The 25,467-nt window shown below is 35.5% G+C and overlaps 1 long non-coding RNA gene and 1 pseudogene across 1 annotated transcript; one reads left to right on the top strand and one right to left on the bottom strand.

Annotated features, from left to right (window-relative positions):
- Positions 1 to 19,151: 19,151 nt before the first annotated feature.
- On the top strand, positions 19,152 to 19,485 carry LOC149250786 (uncharacterized). The gene is made up of 2 exons (XR_016265959.1): positions 19,152 to 19,272; positions 19,383 to 19,485. It is a non-coding gene; the product is annotated as an uncharacterized LOC149250786 (long non-coding RNA).
- A 4,813-nt stretch (positions 19,486 to 24,298) lies between these two features.
- LOC149250785 (cytochrome P450 750A1 pseudogene) lies at positions 24,299 to 24,916 on the bottom strand (annotated as a pseudogene).
- Positions 24,917 to 25,467: the final 551 nt, after the last annotated feature.

The raw sequence follows: 25,467 nt of genomic DNA, 5'->3' as shown, positions 1-25,467 counted from the left end.
AGCTAGAACAAACTAGATAGAAAAATAAACTAGAAAAATTTCCAAAAAATTGCACTGGAAAACTACTAGGTCATAAATCCCTCAAATGATGTGTATCTTATCATGTACAAAATTTAGTACTATGGTATTGAGTGTTTATTGATTACCTTCATAAATGTAACTCATCCTATCATCCACCATATCTAGATATGATTTATTTCTTCACTCTCACTTCGTTCTCTCCCAGAAAGTACCACCAACTATTTATGGAGTTAATGTAAGTACTCTTCCATAGTTTAGAGAATTCTTAAGATAACTGGAATAGAATATTCATGTACTCTTCATTGTTCTTTATTTACAAATTAGATCAATTTTCAATGGATTTTGGAAATTACAAGTTTTCATTATGGAAATTATGAAATGTAATTATTCCACTCAGAATAAGGTCTAATAGTCCCATCTATAGGAACATAATTTTTAAAAGTACACTGAAAAACATGACTCTTCAACCCAAACTGTTTGATTTCAATAAATGTCAACTAGAACAAACTAGATAGAAAAATAAACTAGAAAGATTTCCAAAAAATTGCATTGGAAAACTACTAGGTCATAAATCCCTCAAATGAAGTGTACCTTATCATGTACAAAATTTAGTACTATGGTATTTTGTGTTTATTGATTACCTTCATAAAATGTAACTGATCCTATCATCCACCATATCTAGATACAATTTATTTCTTCACTCTAGCTTGGTTCTCTCCCAGAAAGTACCACCAACTATTTATGGAGTTAATGTAAGTACTCTTCCATAGTTTAGAGAATTCTTACAATAACTGGGATAGATTATTCATGTACTTTTCGTTGTTCTTTATTTACAAATTAGATCGAATTTTGATGGGTTTTTGAAATTAAAAGTCTTCATTACATAAATTATGAAATGTAATTATTCCACTCAGAATAAGGTCTAATAGTCCCATCTATAGGAACACAATTTGTAAAAATACACTAAAAAACATGATTCTTCAACCCAAATTGTCATAGTAATATAGTAATATTGGATTCTTCTTTATTGTCGGTATACATGATTCTATATCATCAAGTATGTGAAGCAGCTGTAGGATAGGATCAAGGCACTCAAAGAGTGGGGTCACAAATAATATTGTGCAGTCAGTTGTGTATGTGAAGAACACAGAGCTCTGCACTGATGATCAAGATGCACTCATACTTTCTCCTTCTTCCATTAATTCCTATTCTCAAATCAACAATTCTTCCTCACACATATTTTGTGTATTACAAAAAGAGATTATGTGTATTACAATAACAGTTTATTGGAGTTATAGTTTAATTGGGTCTTCCTTTGATAGCCATAAAGATGTAACCTTCTTTGTGTCCTTGTAGGTCTGCAAATGCAATGAAAAACACATGTCTGAAATTATCTTATGTGTACTAATGTGTTGGATTGGATTCATTCCATTTGCAGCCTCTACCATGAACCCTTAGCAAGGTATTCTTAACTTGCCATTTTAAAAGGATGGTGATAACTCTTGAATTTTTTAGGCACAAAATAAACTGCATAGAAGATTGAGATCTTAAAATTTGTTTAGAAACGTGTTTTAGCAATGTACACCAAAGTAATGAAATCATTTCTTAAAAAAACATGTTGTAAAATATATGCAAGTTTAGTCTTGCCTTGAATTTAGTTGATACTTGCAACCCATGGCCTTGGTATGCTCAAGAATAATAGTGTACGATACACACCTATTTGTGGCCCAGTTGTTCCTCAAGAATGTAGTTACTGTGGCAAGAAATTTAATATGGTGGGGCCCATATGGTCTGCCCCAATTCATGATCCTAACTGGGTTTTGTCCATATTATCAAATTTTGTTGCTCTCAAATCTCATTATCCTGCATACGAAAAAATATATGTTGTCTTGACCTCGATTTCTAAGGTAAGGATCTTTTCAGTCAACAATGAAGCATAACATGTAAAGTTAATATTGATTTTCCACCGTATACAATGGTATAATACATACAACTTACAATGATGTGATAAATGTGGGAAATTAATTTTGAGTAGCAACATTTCACGAACATAGCAATATAGCATTCTGTTTGTTTTCATTTTATTTGGAAGGTTCATTTCTAAAGTACACGTGATCATATCACAGAGTATTTATCCTACCGTACCTGGATGGCATTTGGTGCTTTCTATTTTCCATTTATTTTTTATACATTATATTAAGTATTAGCTAGATAGACAAATTATTGCTAGGGGTCTTTATTGAGAGGGGCTAGTATGAGCACTCAAATGGGTAAAGATCTTAGTTGCCTCAATCAACCCTTAAGCATGGGTTTGCCTTGCACAAGAGATTCTCCTGAAGGATGACCTACTATCGTGGACATTGTGGGCACACTCCAATCCATTAGAGATACTTTTCAAAGCATTGGTGGCATTCCAAAACTGCAATCAGATTTCACATGTTTGTTGGGTGATGCAAGTACAACTCACAACAACAACGCTAGCGAAGGCCAAATCTCTTCTACATTCTAGAGTGTTGTAAGACAGCAATGATTATGTCACTAGACTATATAATATTTTGAGTACATTTCCATTAGCTTCGTGTACTGTGAGTTTTATTTTCCTCTTTATTGTTGCAAAACTAATCCTATTCCACTCTCCTTTTCTATGGATGTCTATTGTTGAGCACATGTGGGTCTAAATATAAAGTTACCTTATCCATCCCTTGTTGACTTGTCTCAACTTGCCTTTTATCACCTCATGAAACATTGGGAATTAACATCCTGTATTCATCAATGGTTGAGCAATGAATGTCTTGGAATCTAATCACCAATCTTCTTCTTTTCAAGGAGTAAACATTATAATTTTGTAACTTTATCAGCCAAACTTGTTGACAGTGCGAGCATATCATTTATTTTTTCCAACTGGAACAACCCTCTGATTTATGTTTGCATATACATCACATACACTATTGGTAGTAGATTGGATTGATATATAGTCTTCACTATTGGTTTTAAATTGTAGAAAATTGATAGTTTTTTGTCTTGATATTTATTGTCTTTTGTAGAAGAATTCAACTATGCCATTTTCTAGCAATGGCATTGGCACAAAGATCTTTTTGTAGGGAAAACACGCACCACACCTAAGATGCTGATTCTTTCCCATGCACCCTTCTCATTTATAACCATACAAACTATCACTTCAAACAGTGACACCGAACTCCCCAAAATAAAAAATGAATCAAACCTAAATTAGAATTAAATGCGTGCTTGTTGAATGATGATATTCAACTCCTATCCATGCAAGCTCATTTATCCTTCATCTAAACTCAATCTGATTTAGATACTTCATTCATCCTTTAGTTCAGCGCATGGGTTGAGATGTTTTTCATTGAATTTAGCTTTCTATTTTTCCTTATGGTGTGCCTTTTATGGGCCAATTCAATTGTGAGGATGCACTGCATGATTTTGTAAGAAATAGAAATGAGAATTTTTATAGTGGAAGTTTTGAAATAGTTTTTTTTAAGTACATTTGAGTATCTATTTTTAATTAACGTTGTATCACTATTTATAAATTTGAAAGTCACACTTTTTTCAATCAAGCTTACCACTTTAAGATAACAGTTAGAAATTTATAGTGCAAATTGCACTTTAGAAAAAATGTAAGCATTTTTTTTTTCTTTTTTCTTTTTTTATATCTATGATATTTGTTTATTCTTGTAGCTTTTTTTTGCTCTTTTTCTTATTGCATTATCAAATACAATGTCTTTGTTGCACTTTCCAAAAGATGTAAGCTTTACATTTTTATCTATGTTTTTTGTTTCTTTTTGTAGTGTGTTTTGGGTCCTTTTCTTGTTGCATTATCAAGTCCAATATCTCTCTAGTGTGTTTTCGTTTATTTTCCTATTGCATTATCAATTCCAATATATCTCTACTAGTGAAACCACTTTACAATCAGTATCTCTCTAGATTTCCTACTTCTCCAATGCTTAACGCATGATAACTTTGGCAAAATTGCATATGAGAAGTACATCTTTCCACTTAAGTTTTCATCGAATTCCTTTGGTGTGAAGAAAATTCTCATTTGATGCAACTCATCAACAAAAATTCAAAGCACTTTATAAATCGTTCATAATCCAATGGGATAACTCAAAATAATATAAATGTGGTCTACATCAGAGTTTCTTTTCTTGGGATAGAGTTTTTAATTCTCTTTTACATAGATCCTGCCCTCTTTTGGTACTAGCAACCTGTTTTTTGGTGTGACCTAATCTTTAACGATGTGATATTTATAGAGTCTATCTTTATAGATGCATGTATACATGAACATTTAACTGTATACTAATATAAGATTTTGAAATTTTTTGCTAGAGATATAATTCGCCTCTCTTTGCACCTTTTGGGGCAATGGCTAGTTTTAGTAAGTTAAAAATATGGTTTGCATGATTATAGTTTTTATAAAGATTATAGATCATGTGTTAGGTTTTTTTTTTAAATCAATGGCCATAAATGTAGTTTTCGGGATTGTCGTAACTCTTCACATAATTCTTTAAAGTGTGCTAGCTCAATGGAAGAGCGTTTGCCTTACAAGCAGGGGGTTAGTGCTAACATGAATTAATCAATGATTTTGTAGTTTATTTTTAATTAAATGTTTTTTATATCAATTTATTTCAATGGTGAGATATTTCTAGATTCATTGTTTTATAGCCTCTCTAGAGAGACAATAGCTAGTATTAAAGACATATTGTCCCTAGTCTTAAAGAAATATTGTCTCTAATCCAAGTGTTGTCTCAAAATAGACAAAAATGAAATTGCCTCAAGAGAGACAAAAATGAAATTGTCTTATAGAGAGATAATAGCTAGTATTAAAGACATATTGTCTCTAATGCGAGTGTTGTCTTTAGAGAGACAAAAATGAAATTGTCTCAAGAGAGACAAAAATGAAATTGTCTCCTAAGAGACAATAATGCTTCTGTTATATATTGTCTTCATAGAGACAATTTTTTAAGACAATAATTTTTGAGACACCCGCTTAAAGACAATATTTAAGACAATACACAATTTTTTTTTTGTCTCAAGTTAAGACAATTTACCCAAAAATTGTCTTAAAACCCCCCCTTTATGTAGTAGTGACATCTACCACTCTTAGAGGGATGAAATCTATTTATCCTTTTGAGCACTTGGTAGACCCAGAATTAAGATGGATCTATGATGATAGAATTTCCCCTTTAAATAGTCTATGCTCACATGAATACCATGGTATTACCATGGGTCAATGCCATGGGTTATCATAAATGTGGAGCTTAAAAATTATTATTAGTAATTTATAAAAATTAATAGAATTAATAATTGATTTTTATTTTATTTTTTATTTTAACCAAGTTAAAATGTTTAACATACATTAAATTCCAACATCCATTTTTACTCTTGATCCGCCAAGCCTTGAGAGGGACCACTCTATGGTAGTTTGCATATCACGATATTTGATCCCTCTCAGGGCTTAGTAGATCCAGAGTAAAGATGGATCTATGATGGTTTAATTCCCCCTTTAAATAGGTTACATTCAACATCAATACCATGGGTCAATACCATGTGCCGTTTTTATTTTTAGTAATACTAATATTAGGGTTAATAATGTTTTGTTTTTCATGGCATTAATTATAATCTAACCCATGGTATTTGGCCCATAGTATTTTTCCCATAGGTTTCACCTAAATATAACGCATTTTTTTATGTCCTTAAATATAAGATGACTTATGGAGTAAATATAAAAAAAAAATTTATTTGTTTACCATACCTCTCGTTTATTTATATTTTTATTAATTTACCATACCTCTTTTACAAATATGGTATACCTTTTTTTAGCCTTCATAAATAGAAAGAGGGTTATGGACTAAATATAAAAAGAGGTTTTATTTATTTACCATACCTCTAGTTTATTTATATTTTTATCTATTTACCATACTTTTGAGTAAGTATAAAAAGAGGGTTTATTTATTTACCATACCTCCACTTTATTTATATTGTTATTTGTTTACACCCTTAGATGTATATAAGGTGACTTATAGAGTAAATATAAAAAATGTTTTATCTATTTACCATACCTCTCATTTATTTATATTTTTATTAATTTACCATACCTCTTTTATAAATATGGTATTTGGCCCATAGGATTCACTCAAATAAAACCTATTCTTGAAAATTAGGGCGAATGGAAGGTTGTAACTCCTAATTTCAAGGGTTAAATTTACCTTGTTTACCCTTTCCCTTAAAATAAGGTGGGCTAACCTCCATACCTAATTTTTTTATAAAATAAATTTGAGGCGATTTGTAAAAATGTACTATGATACAAAATATTCACCCACTAGAAATTTAAAACCCCTTAATTAATTCCCCAAAAGGGTAAAAATTCGCCCCTAAAATTTTACATGGATCCATCATTCATGTGCACCAATCCTACTGTAGCACCAATCCTACTGTAGCAGAGAAAGAACTTTGACCAGGTTGAATTATACCATCGTCTAGGAGTTTTGCAACCATACGTTCAATTTCACTCTTTTGGGCATAGGGATATCTGTAAGGCCTGATGTTTGGAGGAACACTTCCTCGAACCAAATGAATAAAATGATCATGATCATGAATAGGTGGGAGACCTTTGGGAGTCTCAAATACCTTCAAATGATTGTCCAAGATCTTTTTGAGATCTGGATAAATAGATGATTTCGATGCAGGAACCTCTAGTGAAAATAATTGTGCAATTACGCCTCATTGTTATTTCGTTAGAAGATTTTTCATTCCCTGCAATACCTCTTAATTCAACTTCCTTTCCTTCTGAAAAAAAAAATTCATGAAAAGTTCTTGAAAATTAAAAGCTATTGTACCCAAGGATTGTAGCCATTAGACTCCTAGTACAACATCAACACCACTCACTAGAACGGAAAGCATTGGGTTATTTAATACATATTTTCCCATGGATAGCTTGGTATTATGGCACTTTATAGAGCAATTTATGGTTCTTCCACTTGCAACCATCACTTGATACTCTGGTGCTAGATATAGGAAGCAAGTCAATTCCTTGGCTATATTACAATGAATAAAATTATGGATACTACCCTAATCAATCAACACTATTACCTTTCTCTTCTTGATATGTCATTCTATATTGATAGTTTGAGGAGTGGTAATTCCTACCAATGCATTACAACATATGGTCGGATTCATTTCTTCTCTCTCTAGGGTTTGTTCATGTTGTATATCCTCGTATTTTGATGTTTCTTGTTCCTTTTCTTCCTCCTCTTCAAAATCTATGTAAAATAATTTCTTCTCAGCACACTTATGACCTTTCATGTATTTTCTATCACAATTGTAACAAAGCCCTTTTGCTATTTTTTCTTTCAATTGTTGGGTTGTCAACCTCGTAGGTTATGGAAGGCTCGGGGAAACAACACTTCCATTCTTATAGTTGTGAGTGGTAGGCTTCCTTGTTGCCATAATTTTTCTTTTCATTTTTCTTACCAACCTGAATGCCTTCTCTAATGATTTAGGTTAGAAAAGGAAAACATCATGTTGGATGTTATCCGTTAAAGTCCCTATGAACACATCAATGCTATGATCCTCTGGAATATCTTCTACCCTTATATTAAATTTTTGGAAGCCCTCAATGTGCAATCTGGAAAAGATCTTGGAGGCTAAAATCATGAGTGATGTTACAACAAATCCATTTATAGACCATCATTGGTAAAATTATGCATAATAATCATCAATTTATTAAAATTAAAGTAGAAAAATAGTATATATCCATAAGAGCATAAATAATTATAAAATGGAACTATATGATAAATTATGATAAATGACGTAATAAAGAATGGTAGAAATGGGTGAAATGGGCATCAAAAAGTGATAATAATAATGACAAATTAGTGGCCCAACACCAACTGACCTCTCGGTTGGGATAGAAACACCCACTGATGCTGAAGCTCCTTCTTCCATTGACAAGTGCTCCCTCTTTGACCTCTACGCTGCTGCAACAACTCCCTGCATCTCACATCGTTGCACACCTCTTTGTTCCTTCCTACACTGGTGAAACACTGCTATTCCTCTCGCATTGCTGCAGCCTGCTAGATCTATGCTGTCTTGGGACTTCAACATTGTAGCTCTCTCTGCCGCTCCATCCACATCCATCTCTACCCACCCAGCCAGTCCTGCTACTCCTCGTCGGGGTTCCCGTAGCAAGGTCTAATCTAAGAGGCTGGGTAGCTTGAGGATCTTGCCTCTCATCGCCTGTAGACTGCATGACTAGAGCTCGATGACTCCTCACATCCACTCAAGTGGTGCGCATGCACTCATGGCACAGTCATCGTCTGCCAAAACTTCCTTCTTGGGCCATGCTGGTGCTGCCTTAGTCTCGGAAGACTCTCACTTACTCTTCTTCCTTGGACACTTGGTCGCATAATGACCCATCTCCCCACAGTGGAAGCACTTGAAATTGGATAGATATTTCCTCTTCTGCTTCCTCTTCTTTCCCTCAGATGCTTGGGCCACATCCTCCTCCTCGTGCTTGACCTTGATCCCTTCGTTGTTGCTACTTGTCTTTGACTGTCATATGATCTCTTCCTAGCAAAGAGATGTCCACATCTCGTCCCAATGTAGGAGAGTCCCTCTTCCCAGGATGCTATGGAAAAAGACTTACCACTCTTCTGAGACAACATTCAGGTTTGTCCTCACCATGAGCTCCTGATCTAGTGTCGCTCCTATAACAGTCAACTGATCTCGGATCTCATTTAATTCTCCGAGGAAGGAGTCAATTGATTGACCCTTCTTCATCTGATATGACCTCATCTGGTTCTCTAGCAACATTTTTCTCTGCACAGAAGTATGATGGTACAGGTTCTTGAGAGCCTACCACATCTCAACTATTGTTTCCTTCTTGGCTATATGTGGTACCACATGATCCTTAACCCCATCAAGGATAATGCATTTGACCCTCACCATCACCTCTTCATACTTGTCGTTATCATTGGGGTCAACTGGGATAGCTATAACCTTCAAGGCGAAGTTCTTGACATGATTCCTGTCAAGCACTGATAAGATTCTAGCTTTCCAGACTGTGAATTTCGATGTTCCGTCCAGTCTATTCTAGTCTCTTACCCCGGGTAGTGCCATGAAGCTCCTCTACTTCCTTCCTGGAAGTTCTCTGTTCGACTCCTCTGAGTCTCTACTTCCCGTCTGGAAGTTCTCTTCTGGACTCTCTCTAAGTCTTAATTTCCCTCCTGGAAATGCTTTTACTACTTGCTGAGATGCCCCCTACTCTAATCTTCTTGTGAAACTGCACTGTTGATCCACGTTCCTTGGCTAGAAACCCTCGGTAACAACACTTCTAACCTTTGTATGTCAGGTACTGTTCTGACTATAGTACCTCACCAGCTCCGCTCTGCAATATTCCTACAGCCTTCTAGACCCCAACAAGTGCCTCTCTATGAACTGCGGCAGCCCCTCTCTACCTCATGCTACCTTTGCGTTACCTTGGATGGGTCTGTGTCAGCCCTGGGATGCCCTACATCATCCCTCTAGCCCTTTGCGTCAGCAACGTTGGCCTATCTAATGCTTTCCACAATTTCTAGCTTCTTCTGTGTGGCTCTGGTTGGCTTTGCGTCACACTTTCTTTGTGTTGCTAGAAACAACTTTTGTCACCTAAGGACAACTATTTTCTGCTTCTATTGCTCCGCTCAGCTGATGTCTTTTAGTCCTCCTATGATCTACAATCATGCTTTGATACCATGTTGAAGTTTATAAGTTTACTTAGTTTAGAAACCCTTCATGCACTTTGTCTGATTTATTCCTACCTACTTGTTATTTTTCTTTAACAAGTTATTTACAAAGTAAATGTTGAAAATAAACACCAGTGCATGCTCAACATATTATTGATCAACAACTAAAAGAAACAAGAAAAAACACACCACATGACACCATTATTTTTGTACCAATGTCCCCGGAAAAACCCAATGCGGGAAAACTGGTGCAACTATCTAAGGGTTTTATTATTAAGCAATATCATAGTACAATTTGGGTTTCATAACTGGCCTACCCAACAGAGAATTTCCTTAGCATCGCTACCTCACATTTTGAGAGAAATATCCTGGATGAAACCTTGGAAAGCCCTTCGTCAACTCCTCAGCACAAAACTACTCCAGCAACCCCAACGTCTACCCAATATGGAATGTGTCAACCCCTCTCTGTCTCATGTTGGCCCTATGTCAGCCTTTCTTCACCCGTGTCAGCCCCAGGAGGCCCTGCGTCAGCTACGCTGGCCCCTCTGGTGCTCTGCGCAGCACTTGGCTGCCTCTGCGTGGCTCTGCATGAGCCCTTGCTGGCTCTATGACATGCTCATTGGATGATGCGCTGCTCTCCAGGCACAATATCTACCTTCTCTGTTCCTCTATACTCAATGCCCTTCAGATGCACTTTTGATCACTGATTCTTTCTCTCTTAGCAAACCCTGCTCTAGAGAATAGAATGACTGATCATCTAGTGTGTTCTCCAAGTGACCATCAAGCCTCCTCTTATACTTTTCCTGTTGACATATCGACGACCAAGATTAAGTCCCTAATCAATGGCTAAGATTAGATTTGGCTTGATCCATGTCTTTTGGACCACTCTAACACAGATTGATATTAAACAAAGTCTTTCGGTAGAAATCACATGAGAGAATTTTTTGGCTGATGCATTTCGAACCAACAAGTGTGGTTCATATTAATACTCATTAATATTTTATTTCCCCTAAGTTTAAACTTAGGGAATCCATTAAAAATATTAATTATTTTAATATCTCGTGATATATTTAGAATCCACCCAAACCCTTTCTAGGTATTGGAGATCTCATGTGCCCTAACCTCTCCACCGAATTTCGTGGCTAGAGCACATCCGATGCTACCCCAAATCAACGTTATGGCACCAAAGGTTTGGCCATATTAACTTCAATGATCTGCTACTTTTAGAGAAAAAAAGATATGGTCGAAGGTCTTCCTGTTTTAAAATCTGCTCATATTGGTTGTGATGCATGTGCACTAGGAAAGTTGCACAAAGATGAATTTCTTGTGAATCCTGATGGAAAGAAGAGAGATATACTCAATATGGTACACACATACCTATGCGATCCTATGCAGATAATATTGTTAGGCGGTGCATACTATTTTTTACTATTTATTGATGACTGTAATAGATTTACTTGGGTGTATTTCCTCAAGAAGAAGAGCAACAATTTTGAATACTTCATGGAGTTTAGAAGTATGGTTGAAAAGCAGACAGGTAAGAGCATTAGGATTCTCTACTCGGATCAAGGGGGAGAGTACAAAGAAGCTTATGTACTCAAATACTGCAAAGATAATGGGATACAATAACAATTTACAATACCTCACACTCCTCAACAAAACGAGGTTGCACAGAGGAAAAACAGAACCCTTGTGGAGTGTGCTCGCAACATGTTGAAAGGTAAGAATCTTTCTAATGGCTTTTGGGTTAAAGCAATTAATACTACAGTATATCTCAAGAATAGAAGTCCAACAAGAAGTTTAGATTTCAAAGCTCCTTTTGAAGCTTTATTTGGTTATAAGTGTGAAATTAGGCATTTGAGAGTTTTTAGCTGCAAAGCCTTTGCCCATATCCCAAATGAAGATAGAAAGAAACTTGACTCAAAGGCCATCAAATGTATCTTTGTTGGGTATTGTACAGAATTTAAGGCTTACAAACTGTTTAATCCCTCTACTCATAAAGTGTTTGTGAGAAGAGATGTAGTGTTTCATGAGCAGGTCAATGATGGAAGCCATGAGAGTCTTAATGAAGATTTCCATGTGCCCTTGTTGGTGGAAGAAGGAAGTGATGAATCTGGTGATAGAAATGAGCAACAGCATAAGTCGCAGCAACAATAGCAACAGGAAGTGAAATAAGATGATGTATCTATTAAACCAAGTCTAAAAAATGATGATCATACAATGTTTGAAGCTACTCCACCACTTAGGAGATCAGGTAGGAAAGCTTAGCTGCTAGCAAGGTATAGGGAAAATGCTTTTATAACTAGTATGATGAATGTTGTTGAACCCTCTGGTTATAAATAAGCCAATCAATATAGTGAATGGAGGGCTGCTATGGAAGAGGAATATGAATCAATTCTCAGAAACAAAAGCTGGGATTTAATTAAAATACCTAAAAGCAAAAAACCCATAGGATGCAAATGGTTGTATAAGCCTAAATTTAAAGAAGATGGGCGCATAGATAAGTATAAAGCTAGGTTGGTTGCAAAGGGGTATTTACAGCAAGAAGGCATAGATTACGATGAAACATTTGCCCCTTTAGATAAACTTAACACAATCAGAATGATAATTTCTTTAGCTACCAAACACCATTGGATGATTCACTAGCTATATGTTAAATCTGCATTTTTAAATGGGGACTTAAAAGAAGAAGTCCACTTAGTGCAACCTGAGGGGTTTGTCAACAGGGTGAAGAACATTTAGTTTGGAGGTTTAAGAAAGTGTTGTATGGACTAAAACAGGCACCCAGGTCATGGTATGACAAAATTGATTCATTTTTCCTGCAACATGGTTATAAGAGGAGCAAAAATGACCCTAATATGTATACTGTGTTTGATAAAGAGGGGAGGATTGTTTTGATTTTTTTATGTTTAGATGATATAATCATTACATGGAATGTTGATGATCTCATTAAAGAAATGAAAGAGCAGATGTCACAAGATTTTTTAGATGAAAGACCTTAGAGAGCTAAATTATTTTTTGGGTTTGGAAGTGCGGAGGGATTTTGGACAAACTTTTCTATCGCAAAGTAAGTATGCAAGGAGCTTACTGGAAAATTTCAGAATGGATTAGTGCAAAGCTACAACAATACCTTTACAACAAAACATAAAACTTTAGAATGATGATGGATCTAAGGAGGTAAATGCGACATTGTATAGGCATCTGGTTGGGATTCTAATCTACTTGACTACAACTAGCCCTGATTTGGCTTATGTAGTCAGTGCATTGAGCAAATTTATGTCAAAGCCCCTTGAGAGCCATTGGGTTGTAGTAAAGGTGTTTTAAGGTATCTCCAAGGAACCTTAGAATTTGGTATTGTTTACATTGATTCGTGTGATGTTAGATTGACAGGTGTTTCAGACTTTGATTGGGCTTCAAATGTAGATGACAAACGATCCATAATGAGATATGCATTCAACATTGGATCCAGGGTCATTACATGGAGTAGAAAAAACTAGAACACAATATCCTTGTCTTCTGCAGAAGCTGAATATCAAGTTGTGTGTGCAACGACATGTGAAGTAGTTTGGTTGAGGAGACTTCTCCCTGATGTTGGAGAAGAACAAAATGTTGCAACAGTGATCAAATGCAACAACCATAGCTGCATCAAACTTGCAAATAATCATGTATTTCATAAGCACACAAAGCATATCAATGCACAATTTCATTTTGTCAGGGAGAAATTTAAGTCAAAAGAAATCCATATTGAGTATTGTAATAGTTGTGACAATATTGCTGATATTTTCACCAAACCTCTTGGTAGAATCAAATTTGATTTGTTTAGGGAAGTGTTAGGCATATCTGTAAATCCATTTCGCCATTAAGGGGGAGTGTTGAGATTAATGTAGAAATAGTGCAAACCGAACCCTAGATTAGGATTTTGTTCCTGTTTTATAGGATCCAGTTCAACTTCCCTAAATGTGTGCTTGTTATGTATTCTGCATGGAATGTATGAAGGACAGAGTGTGCACTGCAGAGGCAGTCTTATGGGTAGAGTTTCACATTTGTATGTTGCTTAGTGGTTTAATAAAGTTGATAGAACATCATATAAAAGTTTCCACCATAAACATTCTCAAAAACCCTAACGCTGATATTATAATTTTTTAATATAATTTAACTAATTCTGTACTATTTGGGAAAGTGTATTCATTTGAAGTGTTTGGTGCAAAAGTATCTTAAAAAATTGGTATTTTATACTTCAATCTTTCACTTTACATAATCATGACATGCATAAATGGAGAAATGATTATTTTGTCGGTGCAACAAACGGGTGTATTTTTTTTAATGATGAAAGCATCTATAAGTTAAATGACCTTTATAAAATATAGGAAGTCTTTCATGATTGAAAACATGCATCTTCCTTTGATTCTAAAACATCTGTACATTATTATTTCCATATCATTCCTTTTCTATTGACTCAATTTCCAAAGTTGGCAAATTGTTAATAAATGTAACTTTCATCCTTAACTAATCATTCTCCAAAATAATAGTTCCAAAAACAAGACAGAAGTGCAATATCCACAACCAATCGTAAACGAAGAAGTAGCATACAAAAACAATGAAGCAGAGCGAAATATTTATAACAACGAAATAAACGAAATAAGCAATAGCGAAATAAAACATGTGAAATGGATATTGTATTCGCCAAATGAAGAGTAAGTATTATTTAATTTTATTAAATAAATGAATTAAATGATATTGATTGAAGTGGATAGTAACTATATTGTTGATATATTTATTGATATGGTTGTGCTAATTATGTTGTTATTTTTTATTATTTAAATTTTATTTTTAACTAGCTTAATCTCTTTAACAAATGAAATGGTCTATTACAATACAATATTTAGATGAAATGAAAAGTATTATGGGAAAAGTAATTCTTTTTATTACTTAAATTTTTTTGTCATTTTAGCTTGACTATAATCACCATTTTGCTTATAGTTACTATTTATTTATAATTTTTTATTCCTCAGATTATTGGTCTTGACTTGGGATTTGGTTTAATGCCTAGGATGGTTGGCTTTTCCCTCTAAAGTGTGGTATTTGGTTATAGAAAAGACATAGTTTATTCTTGTTGATTAGAAACTGAGGCAATGTGATGGTTCTTATTGTTGATCTTAAATTATTGAAGTGCTCTGATTTGTTTGTGTTGACTCGAAATTAGGGAAATCTAGCTTATTCTTATGGTGTGCCACAATAGCTGAGAGTAAAAACTATAATTATATGTCGAATAGCTCAAGAGTTATTATAAATACTTGTATACTCATAAATATTTATACGTATATAAAGTCATTCATGGAATAACCAAAGAACATTGATGAAATCTAGGTTTATTAGAATATTTGCGATTATTATTAATCATGGTGAATCTAAAAAATCTTACACTTCTTAATAATCATAGATATTTATTCTAGACTTTAAATGCAAGTGAATTAAGTCTATTTCTTGGTAGAGTAATAAGAAATATTGGAATTTACTCTAATAATATCTTTAGTTTAATTAAATATAATTAATGTTGTTCTATACCATTAAGAGATTACCAAATTTCAATTTAAATGTGACTTTTCTAGTTTAATAATAACATTAAATATATAAACTCAAATGTTTGTGATTCATATACTGTCTTGATATCGTTTTTTAAAATTAATCACATTATTATATCAATATCTTTTTTGTGTAAGTCTTTAACCTACTAATATGGTTCATTAAATAATTAATCCATAACATAAATCTTCAATATTTCATATAAAAAATAATTACATTTATTATTAAATGTTGTTGTTAGTGGCAGAAATTTGGAATGAGTGTGAATTATTATTCCAATGTTTTATATGAATTCAAGTTCTCAAAATAAACACTTGCAAACCATTGTATTTTTAAATAAATTTTTCTTAATTAAAAAAAATATATATTTTATTTATATTTATTATGCCGTAAGGCGTTTCCCTTTGGAATGAATTGACCTAACTGACACCGTGTCCTATTGTTAACCGTTGATTTGTGGTGTTAGACGATCGAACAAAATTTGATCGTTGATCGTGGGAAGACGAAGATCGTGGGAAGCCGAACGATCAAAAGCAGTTTTCTTGTCATTCTCCTAGTTGTATTCCTTCCTTCTGCCCTTGCGCGCTGGTCCTCAAATTCAGTACTCAGATAAATACACCTGATTGCGCGCTGGTCCTTCGCTCGACCAGGATGCCTCAAATTCAGTACTCAGATAAATACACTGATGATACTTATGAATATAGGTCTGTAACTCAGAGTTTGCGCTATTTTTTTTGTTAAATAAAATATTTGTTTTGCTTTTTGGCTGGATGGTGGACTTTCAGATCCAGGAGTAGCTGTAAATGCTTGCCAGACAATCTCAGAAACATTGCAAGGCCAACAACACTGCGGGTATGATCTTCTTTACACCTCTCCATATGTTTTCGATTAGCCAAAAACTCTTCTCTACACCTCTCAATATGCTTCTGACTGGTTTAAAACTCCGCATAATGAGGAAATATTTCTTTATTTTCTGTTTTATGATTTCTGGAAGAAAATGCACTCCAGTGGATGAAAGTCCTTGTAAAATGGAAGGCTTTCTGGCAGTTGCGCCTGTCGGAGCAAAGGTGAAGGCTTTCGAGCAGGTTCGGCTGTTGAAGCTTTTACTTTGACAGTTTTAACAGCATGCAAATGCCCTGTTCAAGATATTATGAACCAGAAGATGCATTTAAATCACTTAGTTATAGAAAATTTAAATGCACGATTACGATCATGTGTTTAAAGGTTTGATATTGAAAATTTCCTGGAAATACTCTGGAAGAATTGTGTTCCAGTGGATGAAAATGCTTGAAAATTTAGGCTTTTGAGGAACTGAACCTGTTTGACTGTTTTACCTGCATGCAAATGTTAATTTGAAGAAAAGACTACGCAGAAGGAACCAGATTCAAAGCATTTACTTAGAGGAAATCTAAATACACGCTTAAGATCTTTGATTAAAGGTTGGAAGATTTCTTGGAAATATGTTCTGTGCGTTTGGTTCTGGCCGGATATTTATTTTTACCTTCTTTAATTTTATATATTTATTTATTTTTAAAATTTTATTTGACGAAGCTGGACAAAATTTACCGATTTAGGCACAGCTTATCACTGAATGTGACTATCATATATTCTGTAGTTTTATAATATTGCATTTGATTTCAACGCCACTTCCATCGAGCTGTTATCGATGAAAGCTCGATTTATGCATGAAATTGGTCCTCAAACAACTTTTAATGGTAGCTTCACGGATGGCCTCTAATAAAGATACTGTTTCATAGAAAAATGTTAGATTGAAATGCTATTACGCTGGTCTTTGTTGATCTTTGTTAATGTTTTTCCAGAATAGAAGCGGATGCTAAAGCTTATATCATTTTTGTTCTATTTGTCGGAAAGTGAATATTAATACTGTAGGTAGCATCTTCATCAGGATTCGGTTGCATAGAGTTCCTTTTGCCCTTCTTGAAAAGCGTTTAAATTTTTTATTAAGAAAACTGAAAGGGAAAAATGTAATAGTGCTAGGACGAGTTTCTCGAGAGTTGTTGCAGTCGGAACTTGGGACTTTATTAGCATTTGCATCTGATGATTCCATAACAAATCCAATTCGAATGACGGGGTTTTCTTCTTATAGACGGGTTGATTGAATTTTTTATAGTCGGTAAAAAAATTAGTAGCAATGTTCAAAACAAGGGAAGTTAATCTTTTAATTACGCCGTAAGGCGTTTCCCTTTGGAATGAATTGACCCAGCTGACACCGTGTCCTATTGTTAACCGTTGATTTGTGGTCTTAGACGATCGAACAAAGTTTGATCGTTGATAGTGGGAAGCCGAAGATCGTGGGAAGCCGAACGATCAAAAGCAGTTTTCTTGTCATTCTCCTGGTTGTATTCCTTCCTTCTGCCCTTGCGCGCTGGTCCTTGGCTCGACTAGGATGCCTCAAATTCAGTACTCAGATAAATACACTGATTGCGCACTGGTCCTTCGCTCGACCAGGATGCCTCAAATTCAGTACTCAGATAAATACACTGATGATACTTATGAATATAGGTCTGTAACTCAGAGTTTGCGCTATTTTTTTTGTTAAATAAAATATTTGTTTTGCTTTTTGGCTGGATGGTGGACTTTCAGATCCACTCAACAAACCGCATACTACATCTATCATTGACAACCTCCTATTGATTTAACCCTATACATACATACAATTGCAGTTGCCCTTCATTGCCACTGTAATTTGGAGCCTGGTTCTTTATTATTCAAAGAAAACGCTCTACCTGTAAACTCCTTCAATGCACTGTCATTCACTTGACAGAACATATTCTCCCATCCATGGGGTTTGATGGCCCTGTTGCGAAGGCCTGGAGCTCGATCTCAGGACAGAATGTCTTCAAGTTTTATGCTAGCGGGAGCCGATATTGCCAGGGCTTGTTGGCGACCATGGAGCTTCAGAGCAGGCATGATGTGATCTTGAGGATGTATAATTCTATAGTGCCTTGTAAGGATGAGGTCAATATCGAGGTTTATATGAATGAGGATGGTATGGATGCGCTCCTCAGCAAGAAGGCTGCCAAGAATATGCACAAGGATACTAGGGATCTCCAACAGTATGCCAGCTTGCTTACGCCGCGTTCGAATTGGAAGTGGCTCAGCGAGGAGCTCGTTGCAGTTGCCGAGTCGCAGATCCTATTTTCTTTCCCCTCATTTATTTGTATATTTATCCTAATAATATAGGAGTTTAAATCCGCCCAATTCCCATTGATGTGGTAAACGAAGATTTGTATTATCGTTACTTATTTTTGGATCTATCCAATAGGTTAGTCCACATAGGAGAAACGGAAATGTTAGACAGAGAATTTCCTCGAGACCCACAACTTATGGAAAAATGTTGTTAGGCAGGGAATTTTCGTGAGCCCTATAACTTGGTCAATAACATTTTTTCTTCATATTCGTGCTTCAAAACTTCTAGGTATGAATTTTCAATGTCCACCCTTAACAGGGATGCTCCTATTTCTTTCTGGAAGGTGTCAAGATTGCCTGTGTATCTCTGGCCAAATCATAGTTTAAAAAGAGTGGTGTCATATTGAATAGGATTCAAAAACTTATAACCTTTTTGTTAAAGGTTGTTAGATTCGTTATAATTGCATTTAGAACAGATAGTAATAGGTCTTGGGAAGCGTGTTTCAAATTTGTCTTGATTTACATGGCTGCTTTTATTCGACTCTGTATCTTTGTAAAAATATTACGTTAATAAAAATAGTTTCAAATTGAATAGGAATTCAAAAGTTTATAACTTTCTTGCTGAAAATTGATAAATTCTTTATAACTGTATTCAGCAGATTTTCCTTAAAGGCAGATCATAGCTCTGTCCCCTCAAAAAAACCGACATGAATACATCGATATGGTGGTCCATCCTTGTCACCACTTCTTTCTGATTCAATTCCATTCTGAAGAGGTCAAAACTACTTGTGTCTTTGTCCAAATCTTAGTTTAAATAGAGCAGTTCCATATTGAATAGAATTCAAGAGCTTATAACCTTACTGAAAATTGTTGGATCCTTTACAGCTGCAATAAGAACCGATAGTAGCATGTCTTGGGAAATCCTGTTGCAAATATTCCGTGTATGAATTGTCAATGTCTTGACTGAAGCCATTCCACTCTGGAAGAAGTCAAAAGCTACCTGTGTGTTTCTGTACTAGTTTAAAATTAAATAGAATTCAACACTCTTTTTCCGAAAAAAAGAGGAAGCAACACTCACTGGTAGATATCAAGATGGATATGGCTGCTGCTTCTCACTGTGCTTTATTGCTTTCATAGGTGCATAACTTCGTTCACCACCTTCAGACTTGCAGGTATTTCTAAAACTTGTTTTCCATTAAAATAATAATAATAATAATGGATCGAACACTATATGCAGTGAATTATTGTTTTATGTTCAAGATAATGGATAGCCTTTAATATTTTTAAGTTCTGGCTGGTAGCTATCTGCTTTTTGGATAAATCTTATATTTATTTAGATGTCAGGATTGATATCCATGTTACTTCTTCTTTTATAGGTGCACAACTTCATTCACCGCCTTTAGACATGCACATGCAGGGATTTCTGAAACTTGTTTTCCATAAAGATAATGGATCAAACACTATATGCATTGAATTATTGTTTTATGTTCAAGATGATGGATAGTCTTTAATATTTTCATTTTCTGGTTGGTAGCTATCTGTCAATGTCTCACCTTGCTTAACAAGGCTAATCTCATTCCATTCTGGAAGAGGTCAAAAACTACCTGCCTACTTGTGTCTCTGTAAATCTTAGTTTAAAAAAGAACTAATTTCATTTTGAATAGAATTCAAAAACTTAGAACCTTTTTATTGAAGACTCTGAAATATGCTTATGATTATGTTAAAAACAGATACTAAAAGGTCTGCATTAAGAAAATATATTTTCTATCAGGGATTGTTCTTGGTTATGTCAAGAGTAGCAAAGTTGTCTAGATGGATATGGACGTTGCTCCTTAGCCTAAGGAATTACTAATTTCATATATGCACAGCTTCATTCACAACCTTTGGACTTGTATGTATTTTTTTTCTTTTTCTATTAGGATAGTGGATGATGGATGGAGACTATACAATGGATTATTGTTATTTCTCAAGATAATTGATAGGTTTGGTTGTATTTATAAATGTTATGGTTATTATCCATGAATTTTTTAATCAATTTTATATTTTATTTATTGTAGTAATGAGTTTAAAGCAACGAATCATAGATGCAGAAAGATAATTTATATTTGAGTTATTTACCACTAAAATTTATTTGTGTGTTTTTTTAAGTAATAGAACACTTCCAATCCGCCTCAGTGATGTAGTGAATGAAAATTTGTATTATCATTTGCTTATCAATCTCTACAATGCTTAGTGCAGAGAGGAGAAACGGAAATGTTAGAGAGAGCATGGAAAAATGTTAGACAGAGTATTTTCGTGACAAGTAGAACTTAGTCAGGAAAATTTTTCCTTCATATTCGTGCTTCAAATCTTCCAGGTACGAATTTTCAATGTCCCCCTTAAAATGGTTGTTCCCATTCCATTCTGGAAGAAGTCAAAACGGTCTATGTTTCTTTGCCCAAATCTTAGTTTAGAGAGTGGTTTCATATTGAATAGGATTCAAAAGCTTATAACCTTCCTGTTAAATATTGTTAGATTCATTATAATTGCATTTAGAACAGATTATTCCATTCAGGAAGATGAAAAAAACTAATTTTATCTTTCTAAAAAATCTAAAATTAATAAAATTCAAAAGTTTATAACCTTCTCTTTGAAAATTGATACATTCTTTACCACAGTCACACTTGCCCAGGGAAGACACAAGGAGAATCTTTCCCTCCCAACTTCTAATGGCAACGTCATAGATGCCAAACTCATTATTAGACCTTTAAGAGACTAGTTGTATCTGAAGCCCATTCTTGAAAACAAGCAGTCCACTTTCTGACAAAATCCATATTTTCAGACAAATGGAATAGCTCCTTTTTTGTACTCTATATTGTTGGCAATTGTACAACTTTTTACATGACACGGTCTTCAGAATTTTGTGAAATATGTCAGAATATACTTAAGACATCTGATACCTTTAAGAGTATCACGTAGGTTGGAGGGAGGGATATTTTCGACAAAACAATGACCTACACGAAATAGGGGGGCCCTGGAGTAGCGCTAAACAATAAGGACTACGGATAAATAGGTAGGGGTGCGCGACGTCCTACCAGCAAAAGCGTTGGGTGTACTTAGCCAAACCAAAAAGCAATGTGTACCCAGCTGTACATGGGAAGAGGTGGTTTCAGGGTACTTCATAAGGCAAGGGCTAACCAGCCTGCCATAGGGCATTAAATGCCCAGGCATATGCATGCTCTATAACAAAATAACACCCAATCTTTACTTTTAATTTATGTAGCCACCAAGGACTGTGTGTTATTTTGTTATAGAGCATGCATATACCTGGGCATTTAATGCCCTATGGCAAGCTGGTTAGCCCTTGCCTAATGGAAAGAACGTTCAGGGAAAGAGGGTAGTACACAAAAATTATTTACTACTTTAATTTGACTTGAAACCATCGCATAGATTATAAGAGCTGAGGATTATCTCGAAAGCTATACAGATTTATCAAACTTATTAGTGTAGTTTAGATTTATTATTAGTTTATTTAGCCGATAAGTCTTTTTATGCATCAACAATTGTCAACATTTTTACTCTGCGTCGTTCGATCAAGTGAGACACTTTCAATCGTTGATTTGAAGCGTCATCTGGCAAGCATGCACTATACTTCGAATGCTTTTTCCAAATATCGGTTGAGTTGCCTTCTTTTCACCTCCGAGTTATGCGGTGCATTGAACCTGGCCCTATTACACAAAAACTATGATCCCTTGAAGGCCCTCAGTGTTACTACATAGAGTTCCTTTGTGTCACTTTCCTGATCGCCGTTGTTGTCCATTACTTCGTGACTTCGTGGGCCGACGGCAAAACGAGCAAATCACCTTAGGCTGGGCAACGTAATTTGCAACGAAGGACGGGGTCTTTGAGAAAAATTTTAGTTTATTAGGTACCGGGGATGGAAACGATACTCCCTTGCTGCTGAAAGAAGGACAGAATGTCTTCAAGTTTTATGCCAGTGGGCGACGATATTGCCAGGGCTTGTTGGCGACCATGGAGCTTTAGAGCAGGCATGATTTGATCTCGAGGATGTATAATTCTATAGTGCCTTGTAGGGATGAGGTAAATATTGAGGTTTATGTGAATGAGGATGGTATGGATGCTGTCGTATTTGCGCTGGCCAGGAAGAACGCTGCCAAGAGTATGCACAAGGATACCAGGGATCTCCAACAGTGTGCCAGCTTGCTTACGCTGCCTTCGAACCAGAAGTGGCTCAGCAAGGAGCTCATTGCAATTTCTGAGTCGCAGATCCTGTTTTCTTTCCCCTCATTTTGGTTTAAATTCTGCTTCTTTGTTTTGAGCGATGCCGAACAAACCATCTTTGATGTCAAGAGACTCATTGGGAGAAAGTACGTACTCTGATCTCTGATTTTCCCATTCATTAGACAATTATATTTATTGCAAGTCAAATTCTTGCCTTGATATTGAACCCACAAGGATGCCAATCATGAAATTGGCATGTTAAGTTAGGGGTCGAGCAACATTCTAGTTGGGGTCAGATCAGGATTTGATTTCTGCCCTGTCCAAACTTCAAGAAAATTATTTCAAACTTTTACTTGATGAGCACAATTAAATGAAAACATTTGTTTTATATAGGTTTGAAGGCAAAGAAGTTCAGAGGGATATGAAACTGGTACCATACAAGATTGTGAACAAAGATGGGAAACCTTATATTCAAGTTCAGGTACGATATGGAGAGACAAAGGTATTTAGCCCTGAGGAAATCATTTCTATGATTTTGACTAAGATGAAGGAGATTGCAAAAGCATTCCTTGGCAAGACTATAAAGGATGATGTGGTCACTGCACTAGTACCATACAAGATTGTGAACAAAGATGGGAAATCTTATATTCAAGTTCAGGTATGAGATGGAGAGACAAAAGGAATTTAGCCCTAAGGAAATCAGTGCTATGATTTTGACTAAGAGGAAGGAGACTGCAAAAGCATTCCTTGGCAAGACTATAAAGGATGCTATGGTGACTGTCCCTAGTATGCTTTCTTTTCAACCTTTTTTTTAATGAGGTTGTGGGTAACCAATTGTTGACTGCGTTGTCACTGTCAACTTGTGGGCTTGCGCAGGTTATTTTATTGATGCACAACGCCAAGCAACGAAGGATGTCGGTGTTATTGCTGGCTTGAATGTAGCTCGTATTATCAACGAACCCACAGCTGCAGTGATATCTTATGGCATGGACAAGAAGGGTGGAGACAAAAATATTCTTTTTTTTTATCTTGGCGGTGGCATGTTTGATGTCAGCGTTTTGACTATTGATAACAGAGTTTTTGAGGTTTTGGCTACAAATGGTGATAGCCATCTTAGAGGTAATCTGTCTAAACTTTGTCTGGCAGTTTTACATTATGAATTTGAATGTGTGCACGGTGGTTATCATTGACTTTTTTGGTTGGTGTTCGAGCTTTGAACTTACCGGGATGTACACTAATATGTAGGTGAAGACTTTGACCAAAGGATAATGGAATATTTCATCAAATTGATCAAGAAAAAGCACATAAAGGATATTAGTAAGAATAGCATAAATGAAATAAGACATTCAATGTGTTCCTTGTAATATAGATATAATCAAAACATCTAAAGAAAAGTAATTGTACAATGATGCAGTAAAAAAAAACAAGGTTTTTCACAAACCACTTAACTCTTTTAGAAAAATTCAACAATTCCAATTTAATAATCCTATCGGCATCTCTTTGTACTTTTTGGGACAATCAAAGTAACAAAACCATACAAATTAGGTAGCACAACCAGATACTTCTCAACATACATACCGTCAAAGACCTTCCTTCCTTATCTTTGGAAAAGCAAAGAGCGGAAAATGGTTTGATATAGAAGACCCACCTTCTGTCATTTCCAGCTCTGATGGATCACCATCTACTCTCCAGTCAAAAGAGTGCAGCAGCTGAGCTAGTGCAAGGTCAATCATGGAAACAACCATGGCGGCCCCTGGGCACCCTCTCCTCCCTGCTGAGAAGGGAAGCATCCTGAAATTTGATTGACCTGTCACTAAATCCATAACATGGTCATGCTCACCCAATTCATGCATGAATCTCTCCGGCTTGAAAACCAAAACATCCACCCCCCACACATTGGGATCCCTTCCAATAGTCCACACATTCACGATTACTATTGTTTTTTTAGGTATATTGTATCTGCATACGCTCGCGGTCTCTACAGATTCATGGGGAATCGCTATCGGCCCCGTTGGATGTAATCGCAGCATCTCTTTCACAACACATTGAAGGAACTTCATCCTTCCCACATCGGATCCGTTTACTTTGCCACGTTTTCCGACACAGCATTCTATTTCTTGCTGCAACTTTTTCAGGACATGGGGATGTCTGAGCAGCTCACTCATTGCCCATTCTAACGTGGATGCCGACGTCTCCATTCCAGCGATGAGTATGTCTTGTACAAACCAATGGGAAAACAGTTTATGTTGTCAATTAAAAATCAATGTAATATTGAATTGCTGAAGTTAATTTATTTGCATCTAGATTCAGGGGGTTCTTGGGAATATTTTGAAATTTGAAGGACAGGGCAGAGTGTGGTAAAGAGGGATGTCAATTATGTGACCTTCCAATAGATTTCCTAAATTTACAATAAAAAAGAATCGATTTAGCTGTTTAACTCGATTTAAGATTTCCTATCTACATACAAACATAATCAATTTAACTGCTTCCCGTTTGGCTTTGGTGTCTCCCTTTATATCATTGTTATCAGCTGTCATCTACAACAACACATCCACGAAATCTTTAACATGCTCTGCCTCTGCCTCTGTCGGTCCCTGGCTGTGGCCGTCGCTGGAGGGCGTGGCAGCCTGAACATGAAGATGATCGTCTATAATTTTCTCAGCAAAGGCATCGTATGTTTTGCTTATTTCCACCATACGGCGCTTGTTACTTGTGTTCTTTGATGGAAGTTTTGTAATGAATGAACGAA

Source organism: Pinus tabuliformis, chromosome 7 (genome assembly GCF_031772625.1).
Source record: "Pinus tabuliformis cultivar Carrire ecotype Pingquan chromosome 7, CPIR1, whole genome shotgun sequence".
Lineage (NCBI taxonomy): Eukaryota > Viridiplantae > Streptophyta > Pinopsida > Pinales > Pinaceae > Pinus > Pinus tabuliformis.
Note: the sequence above shows the minus strand (reverse complement) of the source record. Positions and strands in the feature narration are given on the sequence as shown.